Here is a 13686-nt window from a genome sequence, read left to right as displayed (position 1 = left end):
ATGCTCAAAGCCTTGGGATCCTTTTTACTTGCCCTTGCCTTTTGGTTTTAAGGGTTATTGGCTTTTTGCTCTTGCCTCTTGGTTTTAAGAGCTTTTGGCTTTTTATGCTTGCTTTTTCTTTTTCTTTCTATTTTTTTTTTCGCCTATTTTTTTTCTATTTTTTTTTTGCAAGCTTTGTTCTTTGCTGCTTTTTCTTGCTTCAAGAATCATTTTTATGATTTTTCAGATTATCAAATAACATGTCTCCTAGTCATCATTCTTTCAAGAGCCAACATATTTAACATTCTTAAACAACAACTTCAAAAGACATATGCACTGTTCAAGCATACATTCAGAAAACAAGAAGCATTGTCACCACATCAATATAATTAAACTAAGTTCAAGGATAAATTCAAAACTCATGTACTTCTTGTTCTTTTGAATTAAAACATTTTTCATTTAAGAGAGGTGATGGATTCATAGGACATTTATAACTTTAAGACATAGTTACTAACTACTAATGATCATGTAATGAAGACACAAACACAGATAAGCACATAACATAGAAAACGAAAAACAGAAGAAATAAGAACAAGGAATGAATCCACCTTAGTAATGGTGGCGTTTCCTTCTTGAGGAACCAATGATGTCCTTGAGCTCTTCTATGTCTCTTCCTTGTCTTTGCTGCTCCTCCTTCATTGCTTTTAGATCTTCTCTGATTTCATGAAGGATGATGGAGTGCTCTTGATGTTCCACCCTTAGTTGCTTCCAATAATTGTGTGGAAGAAAATGTATCCCCTGAGGTATCTCAGGGATCTCTTGATTTGCAGTCAAATGTTCTACCACTGAGCTATAGACCCTTGATGGAAGCTTTTGTCTTCCCTTTCCTCTTTCTAGAGGTTTCTCTGGCCTTAGGTGCCATCAATGGTTATGGAAAAAACAAAAAAGCTATGCTTTTACCACACCAAACTTAGAATGTTGCTCGCCCTCGAGCAAAAGAAGAAAGAATAGAAGAATAAGAAGAAGATATGGAGGAGATGGATGGGAGTGTGTATTCGGCCATATGGGTGGGATTGGGTGGGAGAGAGATGTTGAATTTTTGAAGGTAGTGGGTGTATGGATGTGAGTGGTAAATGGAAAAAAAAAGAAGGGATGATCATGAATGGAAAGAGAGATGATGAGGTAGGTGGGGATCCTGTGGGGTCCACAGATCCTGAGATGATCCTGTGGGGTCCACAGCTCCTGAGGTGTCAAGGCATTTACATCCCTGCACCAATTTAGGCATGTAAAATGCCCTTGCACACAACTCTGGGCGTTCAGCGCCAGGTTGGTGCCCATTTTGGGCGTTCAACACCCCTTTGCTGCCATTTCTGGCGTTGAACGCCAGAACCATGCTTGTTCTGGGCGTTCAGCGCCAGGATGCTCCCATTCTGGGCGTTCAGCGCCAGAACTATGCTCTGTTCTGGCGTTTGAACGCTAGACAGATGCTCCTCCAGGGTGTGATTTTTCTTCTGCTGTTTTTGATTCCGTTTTCAATTTTTATATTTATTTTGTGACTCCACATGATCATGAACCTAAGAAAACATGAAAAACAATAAAAATAAGAATTAGATAAACATTGGGTTGCCTCCCAACAAGCGCTTCTTTAATGTCAATAGCTTGACAGTGGGCTCTCATGGAGCCTCACAGATGTGCAGAGCTTTGTTGAGACTCTCCAACACCAAACTTAGAGTTTGGATATGGGAGTTCAACACCAAACTTAGAGTTTGGTTGTGGCCTCCCAACACCAAACTTAGAGTTTGACTGTGGGGGCTCTGGTTGACTCTGCTTTGAGAGAAGCTTTTCATGCTTCCTCTTCATGGTTGCAGAGGGAGATCCTTGAGTTTTAAACACAAGGGAGTCCTTATTCCATTGAAGGACTATTTCACCTCTGTCAACATCAATCACAGCTCTTGCAGTGGCCAGGAAAGGTCTTCCTAGGATGATGGATTCATCCTCTTCCTTTCCAGTATCCAGGACTATGAAATCAGTAGGTATGTAAAGGCCTTCAACCTTTACTAACACGTCCTCTACTTGTCCATAAGCCTGTTTTCTTGAGCTGTCTGCCATCTCTAATGAGATTTTAGCAGCTTGCACCCCATAGATTCCCAGTTTCTCTATTACAGAGAGGGGCATGAGGTTTATTCCTGAACCAAGGTCACACAGAGCCTTAAAGATCATGGTGCCTATGGTACAGGGTATTATGAATTTTCCAGGATCCTGTCTCTTCTGAGGCAATGTCAGTTGATCCAGATCACTTAGTTCATTGATGAACAAGGGAGGTTCAACTTCCCAAGTATCAATGCCAAATAATTTGGCATTTAGCTTCATGATTGCACCAAGAAACTTGGCAGTTTGCTCTTCAGTAACATCCTCATTCTCTTCAGAAGAGGAATACTCATCAGAGCTCATGAAGGACATAAGGAGGTTCAATGGAATCTCTATGGTCTCTAGATGAGCCTCAGAGTCCTTTGGTTCCTCAGAGGGAAGCTCCTTATTGGTCACTGGACGTCCCAGGAGGTCTTCCTCCTTGGGATTCACGTCCTCTCCTCTCCTCACAGGTTCGGCCATGGCGCTTATGTCAATGGCCTTGCACTCTCCTTTTGGATTCTCTTCTGTATTACTTGGGAGAGTACTAGGAGGGATTTCAGTGATCCTTTTACTCAGCTGGCCCACTTGTGCTTCCAGATTTCTAATGGAAGACCTTGTTTCATTCATGAAACTTACAGTGGCCTTAGATAGATCAGAGACTAGATTTGCTAAATTAGAAGCATTTTGTTCAGAGTTCTCTGTCTGTTGCTGAGTTGATGATGGAAAAGGTTTATTATTGTTAAACCTGTTTCTTCCACCATTATTAAAGCCTTGTTGGGGCATTTGATCCTTCCATGAGAAATTTGGATGATTTCTCCATGTTGAGTTATAGGTGTTTCCATAAGGTTCACCTAAATAATTTACCTCTGCTATTGCAGGGTTCTCAGGATCATAAGCTTCTTCTTCATAAGAAGCCTCTTGAGTACTGTTGGATGCAGCTTGCATTCCATGCAGACTCTGAGAGATCATATTGACTTGCTGAGTCAATATTTTATTCTGAGCCAATATGGCATTCAGAGTATCAACTTCAAGAACTCCCTTCTTCATAGGCGTCCCATTGCTCACAGGATTCCTTTCAGAAGTGTACATGAACTGGTTATTAGCAACCATGTTAATGAGTTCTTGAGCTTCTGCAGGTGTTTTCTTTAGGTGAATGGATCCACCTGCAGAAGTGTCCAGTGACATCTTTGATAGCTCAGATAAACCATCATAGAATATATCCAGGATGGTCCATTCTGAAAGCATGTCAGAAGGACACTTTTTGGTCAACTGTTTGTATCTTTCCCAAGCTTCATAGAGGGATTCACCTTCTTTCTGCCTGAAGGTTTGAACATCAGCTCTAAGCTTGCTCAGCTTTTGAGGAGGAAAGTACTTGGCTAAGAAAGCCGTGACCAGCTTATCCCAAGAGTTCAGGCTGTCTTTGGGTTGAGAATCCAACCATAATCTAGCTCTGTCTCTTACAGCAAAAGGGAAAAGCATGAGCCTGTAGACTTCAGGACTTACTCCATTAGTCTTAACAGTATCACATATCAGCAAGAATTTAGTTAAGAACTGAAAGGGATCTTCAGATGGAAGTCCATGAAACTTGCAGTTCTGCTGCATCAGAGAAACTAATTGAGGTTTCAGCTCAAAGTTGTTTGCTCCAATGGCAGGAATGGAGATGCTTCTTCCATGTAAATTGGAATTAGGTGCAGTAAAGTCACCAAGCATCTTCCTTACATTATTATTATTTTCGGCTGCCATCACCTTTTCCTGTTCGAAAATTTCTGAAAGGTAATCTCTGGATTGTTGTATTTTAGCTTCTCTTAATTTTTTTTTCAGAGTCCTTTCAGGTTCTGGATCTGCTTTAACAAGAATGTTCTTGTCCTTGCTCCTGCTCATATGACAAAGAAGATGGCACAGAAAAAATACTAATAATAATATGGATCCTTTATACCACAGTATAGGGATCCTTGTGTTAGTAGAAGAAAAGAAGGGAAGAAAATCTGAACTCAGAGAGAGAGGGGGTTCAGATTTTTGGAGAGTTGAAGGAAAGATGTTAGTATATCAATAAACAAATAGAAGAAGATGAGAGGGGGAAGTGAATTTTCGAAAACAATTTTTGAAAAAGAGTTAGTGATTTTTGAAAATAGTTTTTGAAAAAGGTTAGTATTTTTTTCGAAATTTTTTTTTAAATAAAAATAATTAGTTAATAAAAAAGAAATTTTTGAAAAAGAGGGAAGATATTTTCGAAAATTAGAGAGAGAGAGAGTTAGTTAGGTAGTTTTGAAAAAGTTAAGAAACAAACAAAAAGTTAGTTAGTTAGTTGAAACAAATTTTGAAAATCAATTTTGAAAAGATAAGAAGTTAGGAAGTTAGAAAAGATATTTTGAAAATCAAATTTTTTTGAAAAAGATAAGATGAGAAGATATTTTTGAAAAGATATGATAGAAATTAGTTTTTGAAAAAGATTTGATTTTTAAAATCACAATTAATGACTTGATTCACAAGAAATCACAAGATATGAAGATATGATTCTAGAACTTAAAGTTTGAATCTTTCTTAACAAGTAAGTAACAAACTTGAAATTTTTGAATCAAAACATTAATTGATTAGTTATTTTTGAAAATTTTATATAAAAATAAGAAAAAGATTTTTGAAAAAGATTTTTGGAATTTTCGAAAATAACTAAGAAATTTGAAAAAGATTTGATTTTTGAAAAAGATTTTGAAAAAGATAAGATTTTCAAATTGAAAATTTGATTTGACTCATAAGAAACAACTTTGATTTTTAAAAATTTTTGAAAAAGTCAACTCAATTTTCGAATTTGATGATAGAAAAAGGGGAAGATATTTTTTTTGATTTTTTGAATTTTTATGAAAACATGAAAAGTATGCAATGCATGAAATTTTTAGATCAAAACATGAATGTATGCAAGAATGCCATGAATGTCAAGATGAACACCAAGAACACTTTGAATGTCAAGATGAACATCATAGACACAATTTTGAAAAATTTTTTAATGCAAAGAAAACATGCAAGACACCAAACTTAGAATTCTTTAATGCTTACGCACTAAGGATTCAAGAATGCATATGAAAAACAAGAAAAGACACAAAACATGAAATCATCAAGATCAAACAAGAAGACTTACCAAGAACAACTTGAAGATCATGAAGAACACTATGAATGCATGATATTTTCGAAAAATGCAAGATGCATATGCAAGTGACACCAAACTTATGATATGACTCAAGACTCAAACAAGAAACACAAAAATATTTTTGATTTTTATGATTTTCTAATTTTTTTTTTTGGATTTTTATTTTATATTTTTCGAAAAATTATTTAGAAAAAGGAAAAATAAGGATTCCAAAATTTTTAATATGAATTCCAGGAATCTTGCCATGTTAGTCTTAAAGCTCCAATCAAAGGGTCTGGCATGGCTTAACAGCCAGCCAAGCTTTAGCATATAATTACATGGGCTGGAGTGATTAGTTGAATACCAATCCCAAAGTAGTTTGGGTATGGCTTTACAGCCAGATAAGAATCAACATATTTCATGAAACACTAGAATTCATTCTTAAAAATTTTGAAGCCATAGAATAATTTATTTTTGAAAACATTTTTTTTTTTGAAAACTTTTTTTTTTTCGAAAACAAAGAAAAATTTTTGAAAGATTTTTGAAAAATTTTTGAAAACAAAACAAAAAGAAAATTACCTAATCTGAGCAACAGGATGAACCGTCAGTTGTCCAAACTCAAACAATCCCCGGCAACGGCGCCAAAAATTTGGTGCACGAAATTGTGATCTCCAGGCTCGAACAAATCCTAGTAATGGCTCCAAAGCTTGGTGCTCTGATCTTAATTCATAATTGTCACAACTTCGATACAACTAACCAGCAAGTGCACTGGGTCGTCCAAGTAATACCTTACGTGAGTAAAGGTCGAATCCCACGGAGATTGTCGGTATGAAGCAAGCTATGGTCACCTTGCAAATCTCAGTCAGGCAGATATAAAGTGATAATGGTGTTTTCGAATATTATATAATAAAATAGGGATAGAGATACTTATGTAATTCATTGGTAGGAATTTCAGATAAGCGAATGGAGATGCTTTTCGTTCCTCTGAACCTCTGCTTTCCTGCTATCTTCATCCAATCAGTCTTACTCCTTTCCATGGCTGGCTTTATGCAAGGGCATCACCGTTGTCAGTGGCTACATCCCCTCCTCTCAGTGAATAATATGCTCACGCACCCTGTCACGGCACGGCTATTCATCTGTCGGTTCCCGATCATGCTGGAATAGGATTCACCCTCCTTTTGCGTCTGTCACTAACGCCCAGCACTCGCGAGTTTGAAGCTCGTCACAGTCATTCAATCATTGAATCCTACTCAGAATACCACAGACAAGGTTTAGACCTTCCGGATTCTCTTGAATGCCGCCATCATTCTAGCTTACGCCACGAAGATTCTGGTTAGGAGATCTAAGAGATACTCATTCTAGCTTATTTCATGTAGAACAGAAGTGTTTGTCAGGCACGCGTTCATAAGGGAGAAGGATGATGAGCGTCACACATAATCATCACCTTCATCACGCTCTTGGGTGCGAATGGATATCTTAGAAGAGAAATAAGAAGAATTGAATAGAAAACAGTAGTACTTTGCATTAATCTTTGAGGAACAGCAGAGCTCCACACCTTAATCTATGGAGTGTAGAAACTCTACCGTTAAAAATACATAAGTGAAAGTCCAGGAATGGCCGAGATGGCCAGCCCCCCAAAACGTGATCAAAGGATCATAAGGTAATCCAAAGATGCCTAATACAATAGTAAGAGGTCCTATTTATAATAAACTAGCTACTAGGGTTTACATGAGTAAGTATTTGATGTATAAATCCACTTCCGGGGCCCACTTGGTGTGTGTTTGGGCTGAGCTTAAGTGTTGCACGTGCAGAGGCCATTTGTGGAGTTGAACGCCAGTTTTTGTGCCAGTTTGGGCGTTCAACTCTGGTTTTGGATCCTTTTCTGGCGCTGGACGCCAGATTTGGGTAGAAAGCTGGCGTTGAACGCCAGTTTACGTCGTCTATTCTTGGCTAAAGTATGGACTATTATATATTGCTGGAAAGCCCTGGATGTCTACTTTCCAACACAATTGGAAGCGCGTCATTTCGAGTTCTGTAGCTCCAGAAAATCCACTTTGAGTGCAGGGAGGTCAGAATCCAACAGCATCAGCAGTCCTTCTTCAACCTCTGAATCTGATTTTTGCTCAAGTCCCTCAATTTCAGCCAGAAAATACCTGAAATCACAGAAAAACACACAAACTCATAGTAAAGTCCAAAAATGTGAATTTAACATAAAATCTATTAAAAACATCCCTAAAGTAACTAGATTCTACTAAAAATATACTAAAAACAATGCCAAAAAGCGTATAATTATCCGCTCATCAGTCGTGCATACGCACAAGGGGTGTGCGCATGCACGAGATGAATTTTACAAGTTGTGCGTATGAACAACTGGTCATGCGTACGCATAAACTCTTATTTTTGTATACGCACAAGGGTGATGCATACGCATATGTCCTATTTTTAACTGTTTGGCTTTCTTGGAAAGCTTGTAAACTTCTGTAACCCCTATATTGAGTATAAAGATGGTGGATTAGAGGGTAAAAACCGGTGGGAAGGAAATTATTATGATTGGAATGAATTGGAAGTGATTGAGTGGGATGAGTTGACATGGTTGGATGATGAAAATAAGTTTGATGGAGAATGATACCTCCCTGGGTAGATGCAAGGGTGTGGTTTTCCCTACTTGCTCTGGGTTGAGATTGGAGTTGAATTGGAAGTGGTTGAAGGGGATGAGATGACATGATTAGATGATGAGGATGAGTTTGATTGAGAATGGTACCTTCCTGGGTAGATGCAAGGGTGTGGTTCGCCCCACTTGCTTCGAGTTGAGATTTGAGACTCCTTAGGTAGATGCAAGGATGTGGTTTGCCCCACCTGTTCCGGGCTGAGAATGAGATTTGAAATTCCCTGGGTAGATACAAGGGTGTGGTTCACCCCACTTGTTCCGGATTGAGATTGAGACTCCCTGGGTAGATGCAGTGGTTCGCCCCACTTGCTCCGGGTTGAGATTTAAAACTTTGTTGACCCTCTGTTGTAAGATGTGGTCAGATACTTAGTCTTTTCCAGATAATTCCTCAAAGGGAAGTGAATACCTCTTCAAGATACGCGCACCAAGGGATTGTTCAAGGTTCGCTATTGGACATGTCGAGTTTGGCTGTATAACCGACAAATGTGCTCATTGGCCATAGGGCAGACATGCATCATTTTCATTTATGTGTATTAATTGAGTGTGCATCTTGTATTTGGCTTGCCTTGTTGAACAATTGTATCTACATGCTAATTGAGCTAATTGTCTTATCTGTTCTCTCTACTTATTTTCTTTGTATTGTTTTGTATGTGATAGCTGAGAGATCCCTTATGCTGGCGATAGTGACGCTGATGGTTATTCTTAATGCGATGAATTGATATGATTGGTAATGGGATTGATTGATATTTGAACTCTTCGAGTAGACGCAAAGGTTGTGGTTTGTCCCACTTACTCCGGATATAGAATGAATAGATACCATTGGCACTGAATTTTGATGTAGAATTACTAAATTTGGACAATTATGATATAGAGATAGATAATGACTTCTATATAGAAGAATTGAGATTATGAGATCACTAGTATGACTAAGACTAAGTTTGTTTACATTGTTTGGATTAAAAATGACCCTAGGCTTGAACCTTGTGTTGATTGGAGTTTAGGATTGCATAACGGATTCATATATTTTTACATAGTCTCTATTTGGAATTATTACCCTACTGGGAACCTTAAGGTTCTCATCCATTGTCGGATTTTGTTTTCAGATGCAGGACATGACGTACTTTGTTGAGCGTGTCAGACTCTCTTTGGAAAGTGAAGATTCCTTTACATTTTGTACTTTGAGTTTTAGATTTCATATTCCCCACTTTTGAACACATAATTATATATCCCTCTTAGAGGTTGATTTATGGAGAAACAGGTTGTATTTTGTATACTTTTGGGTTGTATTACTTTCTAGCCAACTTTGTCTTCGTAGGTCGAGACTAGTATTTGCTATGTATTCTCTTTGAACTCTTATATATATTATTTCTTTCGTTTCTGTATACCGAAGCTTTATATCGTCAGCATTTGAGTGTGATGCGATCATTGTTATGTCATCTTTTCTTCACAAGCTCTTAGATATATCATTATTCTTCAAATACTATGTACGTACTTTTAAATTTTAGGTGTCGTAATTTCTCGCCACTTCTGATTTACGACTGCAGTATAAGACTTTGTGTGCTAGGGTATTACAATTGGCAATTATATTAGAATAGTTGACAATTAGTATAACTAGAATTTGAATGATTTATAATTGAAATGATTGACAATTAGTGTAATTACTCATTAAATGCTAACTTTTATATAATTATCTTTGAGAAAAAATCCTAAATGGCACAATGACCTCGAAAGACATTGAGACCTTAAAAAAATACCTTTTTTCGACTGCTGATCTTTACTTTTATGAGACTAATTAGCCCCTCTGTCAATATTTTCTATTTGTATTAATAGAATAAGTCTACATGGCATGTTAAACTGTTGATTTTTCCATTAAGAACTAACTAGAATTAACAAATTTTTTGTTAGGAGTCTTATTGTCTTTTAAAGATAATTATCAACACCGTTTAGTTTTTATTTTTATTTTTTTATTATCTTTTTCAAATACATTAGCTAAATTTATGTATAAAACTAAGAAATATTAGTAATTTTTAAATTATTTTTACTTATAAAAATTAAATAGAGGATATATTAGTGATTAATGTGTCACATAAGTATGTTTTGAAGAGAGATCATTGACAGATGGGCTAACCAGTCTCACGAAGTTAAATATTAAGGGCCAGAAAGGGTTTTTTTTGTTTGGGGTCTTGTAGTCTTTCGAAGAAATTATCAGGGATCGAGTTGGGTATTCACTCATTATCTTTTCGAAAATAAGTTGAGAAGAGAGAGGTATTCATACTAGTATCAAAATGCACAACGTCAACATTCTTGGTGTCAAAATACAACCCATTATAAAATGATATAATAATAATAATGAAAATAAAACTAAATATATTCTATTTACTTTTGTCTTCAAGATTTAATAAAAACTAATAACCAAATATAAATAGAACTAAAACTCACCTTGAAACCATTACCTATCAAAGATTTAGAAAATTTGGTTGAGAAATACTAAAACTACACATCAAAATCAAAATCAACAAATTAAGATCAAGAATAGTCACAAGTCCATTAATCATGTTTACAAATCCAAAGATTTTAAAGGCATCTTTTTATGATTATTCACTTCAAGAAAAATGTTGAATATCATTGGATTTAGCATAACACATTAGCAGTAGCTTTACCGGAGAATTAGGTATCAAATTTGTCAGGTCAAATCATTATTAGTGGATTTCAGAATCCGGCGGTAAATTCACTGATAATAATTGAAGGAAAATGGGGGAAATAGGTGTACAATTTAGCGTCGGATTTACCGGCAGATTTTTCCACCAGTAAACCCAATTAGTGGAACAATGCATTTTGGTGACCTAAAATGCATTACTGTCGGATTTATCCACTAGTAAATCCGACGATAAGCTTGACTTAAATTCAAAACGTGAACCTTGCCCCCCTTATTTTCAAAATACACTCTTTCTATCTCTCTAAACCTTCAGCCATCTTTCGCCAGTTCCAACCACCTGCATTCTTCTCAAAAGACTTGGTGGACTTGCCTAGTTCTTGTTTTGTTTCCTGAAATGGAGCTGCTCCTTCTGTCTCTGCTGTCATTGGTGTCACTACTGCCACTGCTCCCTCTGCCGCTGAAGCTGCGTCTCTCCTCCCTCCTCTAGGTAGGTTACCCTTATCCCCCCCCCTTTTTTTTTTACTTCATTTTGAATAAAAACCCTAACCCTACTTCTTCCATTCCTCAAACATAGAATCTCCGTTTTCACTTTCAATACCTACAACTTGGTACTTTTCGATTTTATTTTCAACTCCAAAATATAATTAGTTAATTAATTTTTGTTTGGATCGGTCTTGTTAGTAGGGTTGGAGGTGCCATGCAAAATTGACATTCCAGAGTACAAAGGTGCATAATTCAGTTACTTTCTTCACTTGGCTCTGTTTCATTAATACATGTTTGTGTTTTTTATTTATTATATCAACAATAAATTTTATTTTGGTGTTTTTTATCAGTTGACATGAAAATACTCTAAATAAGGTTTCTGTGTGTTGTGTTTTTTTGGTCAGCATATCATCCTAATATTAATGCTGCTGTTGAGCTACTTAGACAGGGTAATTTCTTATTATTTTTGTTAACTATTTTCTTATTAAATAATTTGGAATTGATAATATTGCTTGTGATTTTTAATTTTTTATTGATTCTTCATTTGAGAGCTCATGCCTTGTATCTTATTATGTGGTGGATTATTTTGTTGGAAGCTTTCCAATTCGTCTATTTTAAAATTTAGTTTAATTTTACTAGCACATAACCTGCTTGATAAAATGTTTCAACCAGAATTATGGCTGATTTGATGCATTTCTAATTAGAAAGATAGATAATAATGAAACTGATGCACTGATATGCAGTATTGTGACCTGAACTGGAGGGTCATGGATTCAAATCTTAGATTAGCTGCCTAAATCTATGTTTTTAAATGTTAAGTAAATTATTTATCCTTGGTTCATTGTAAATTTGCAGTTTGGCAGCTTTATTGATTTGAAATCATATGATACTATTGCAATGAAACTCAAAAGAGATGAGAGATGTTATATAGCTACAATAAGTGTACTTTTTTTTGTCAATTCTTAATGTTGAAATACTGTGCTAGCAATTTTTTAGGATTAAATTTCTGGGTAGTCTTGCAACTTGCAAGTATCATCAATAGTTTGGTTTTGGTGCAGATTTAATTTCCAGTCGTAGGCATGTTTGTTATGCTTAACATTACAAGAAAAATATTGAGTACTATCGAATTTTCCGTTGGAAAAACAAACAAAATCCGATGGTAATGAAGTTACCGTCGGAATAAATCAGACGGCATAAATCTCGCCGATAAATGTTTACCATCGGATTTTTTTGGTTCGGCGGTAATTTTCGTTGAATTTAGTGATGGAATATAGTTAGTAAGAAAACAAAATCTGTTCAACATCACCATCGAGAATTTTCTGACGGTAACGTTGGCGCCATAGCATACATCTCTGCGACATCTTACCGGAGGATTAATCCGACGGTAATGCCAACGGAAATATTTTTAAATTTTTTTTAACAAATCGACTGGACTATTACTGTCAAATTATTTCGATGGTAGTCTTTTTTTTAATAATCTTTTCCCGTCCATCTATAATGTACCCTGATAATAATTGAAACAGTGCTTTAAACTTGATGTGAAATATAAAAAATATAAATTAAAAACACGGAATAAAGGTAATTGAAATATCTAAAACAATGCTAACCATATTACATTCTTCGCAAAGTTTGTTAATAAAATACATATCACAGAACTATGTTTACATTAACCCTATTCAGATTCATCTTCTTCTTCTTCTCGTTCACCATCCTCCTCTTCTGAGGTAGTTTCTTGATCATTAAACTCGTCTTCCTCTTCTTGGTCGCCATCAACCCCATCTTCTTCTTAAAGATCGTCGTTCTCTGGTGGAAGTGTGTTAGCATCTATTCTAAGGTCAACGATGTCATCATCTATAATAGCCAACCTAAGGGTGATCGGTTCACCAGTATCAACCACCATTTTTGAAGGAGTTGGGTCACAACCTGGTAAGGTTCCTGACCCTCTGTCCTATCATCAGACTCGATGCGGCCTCTTGGCTTAACCACAACTACCCACCTAAACTTGCATGAATGCGGATAAGGCAAATAGTATATCTGTCGTGCATTTTAAGGTAGAATGAAAGGATCGTAGTGCTTATATTTTTTTGTTACATTAGCTTCAGTGATATCGTAATCCTTGTGCTTTCATCTTCTTTGTTGCAAACTTGGATCATACCATTCACATTTAAACATCCACATCTTGTATGTAGTATGACAGAAATATTCTAATTGAATTATGTTGTGCAACACACCAAACAAATCAGAATGACCACTGCCTGAATTCTCATGAACCCAAACTCCAGTGTTTAAGGGTTTCAAAATGGGTCAAACCCATCGGGCCAACCCATTTACCTATTTAAATGGGCGGGTTTGCTTCTAAAATTAAGCCCGTTTAAATTTCGGGCTAATCCCGATTAATTCCAAAAAAATGACAAGTTGAATCGGTTAGCCCGTGGGCTAAACGTGAGGTCCATTTATTTTCTTTACATTATTTTCAAAAAAAAAGTACTTTAAGCCAATATTTCTCTCAATTCGACTCAAAAATCCAAACTATCAACTAAAAAAATACTATTTGTTTAAGGTTTTTGACCTAAAAGTTATATTTTTTGTCAAAATATTTTTCAAAAAATAAAATAAAAGGATAAACGGGCTTATCATAAACGGTTCGGG

General features: G+C 36.1%; 1 non-coding gene across 1 annotated transcript; it reads left to right on the top strand.

Moving 5' to 3' along the window:
- The first annotated feature begins 3348 nt into the window (after window positions 1-3348).
- LOC148569027 (small nucleolar RNA R71) lies at window positions 3349-3456 on the top strand. The gene has a single exon (XR_015882312.1). It is a non-coding gene; the product is annotated as a small nucleolar RNA R71 (small nucleolar RNA).
- The last annotated feature ends 10230 nt before the right edge of the window (window positions 3457-13686 follow it).

Source organism: Arachis ipaensis, chromosome B4, assembly GCF_059453495.1.
Source record: "Arachis ipaensis isolate K30076 ecotype BB chromosome B4, ASM5945349v1, whole genome shotgun sequence".
Taxonomy (NCBI): Eukaryota; Viridiplantae; Streptophyta; class Magnoliopsida; order Fabales; family Fabaceae; genus Arachis; species Arachis ipaensis.
Note: the sequence above shows the minus strand (reverse complement) of the source record. Positions and strands in the feature narration are given on the sequence as shown.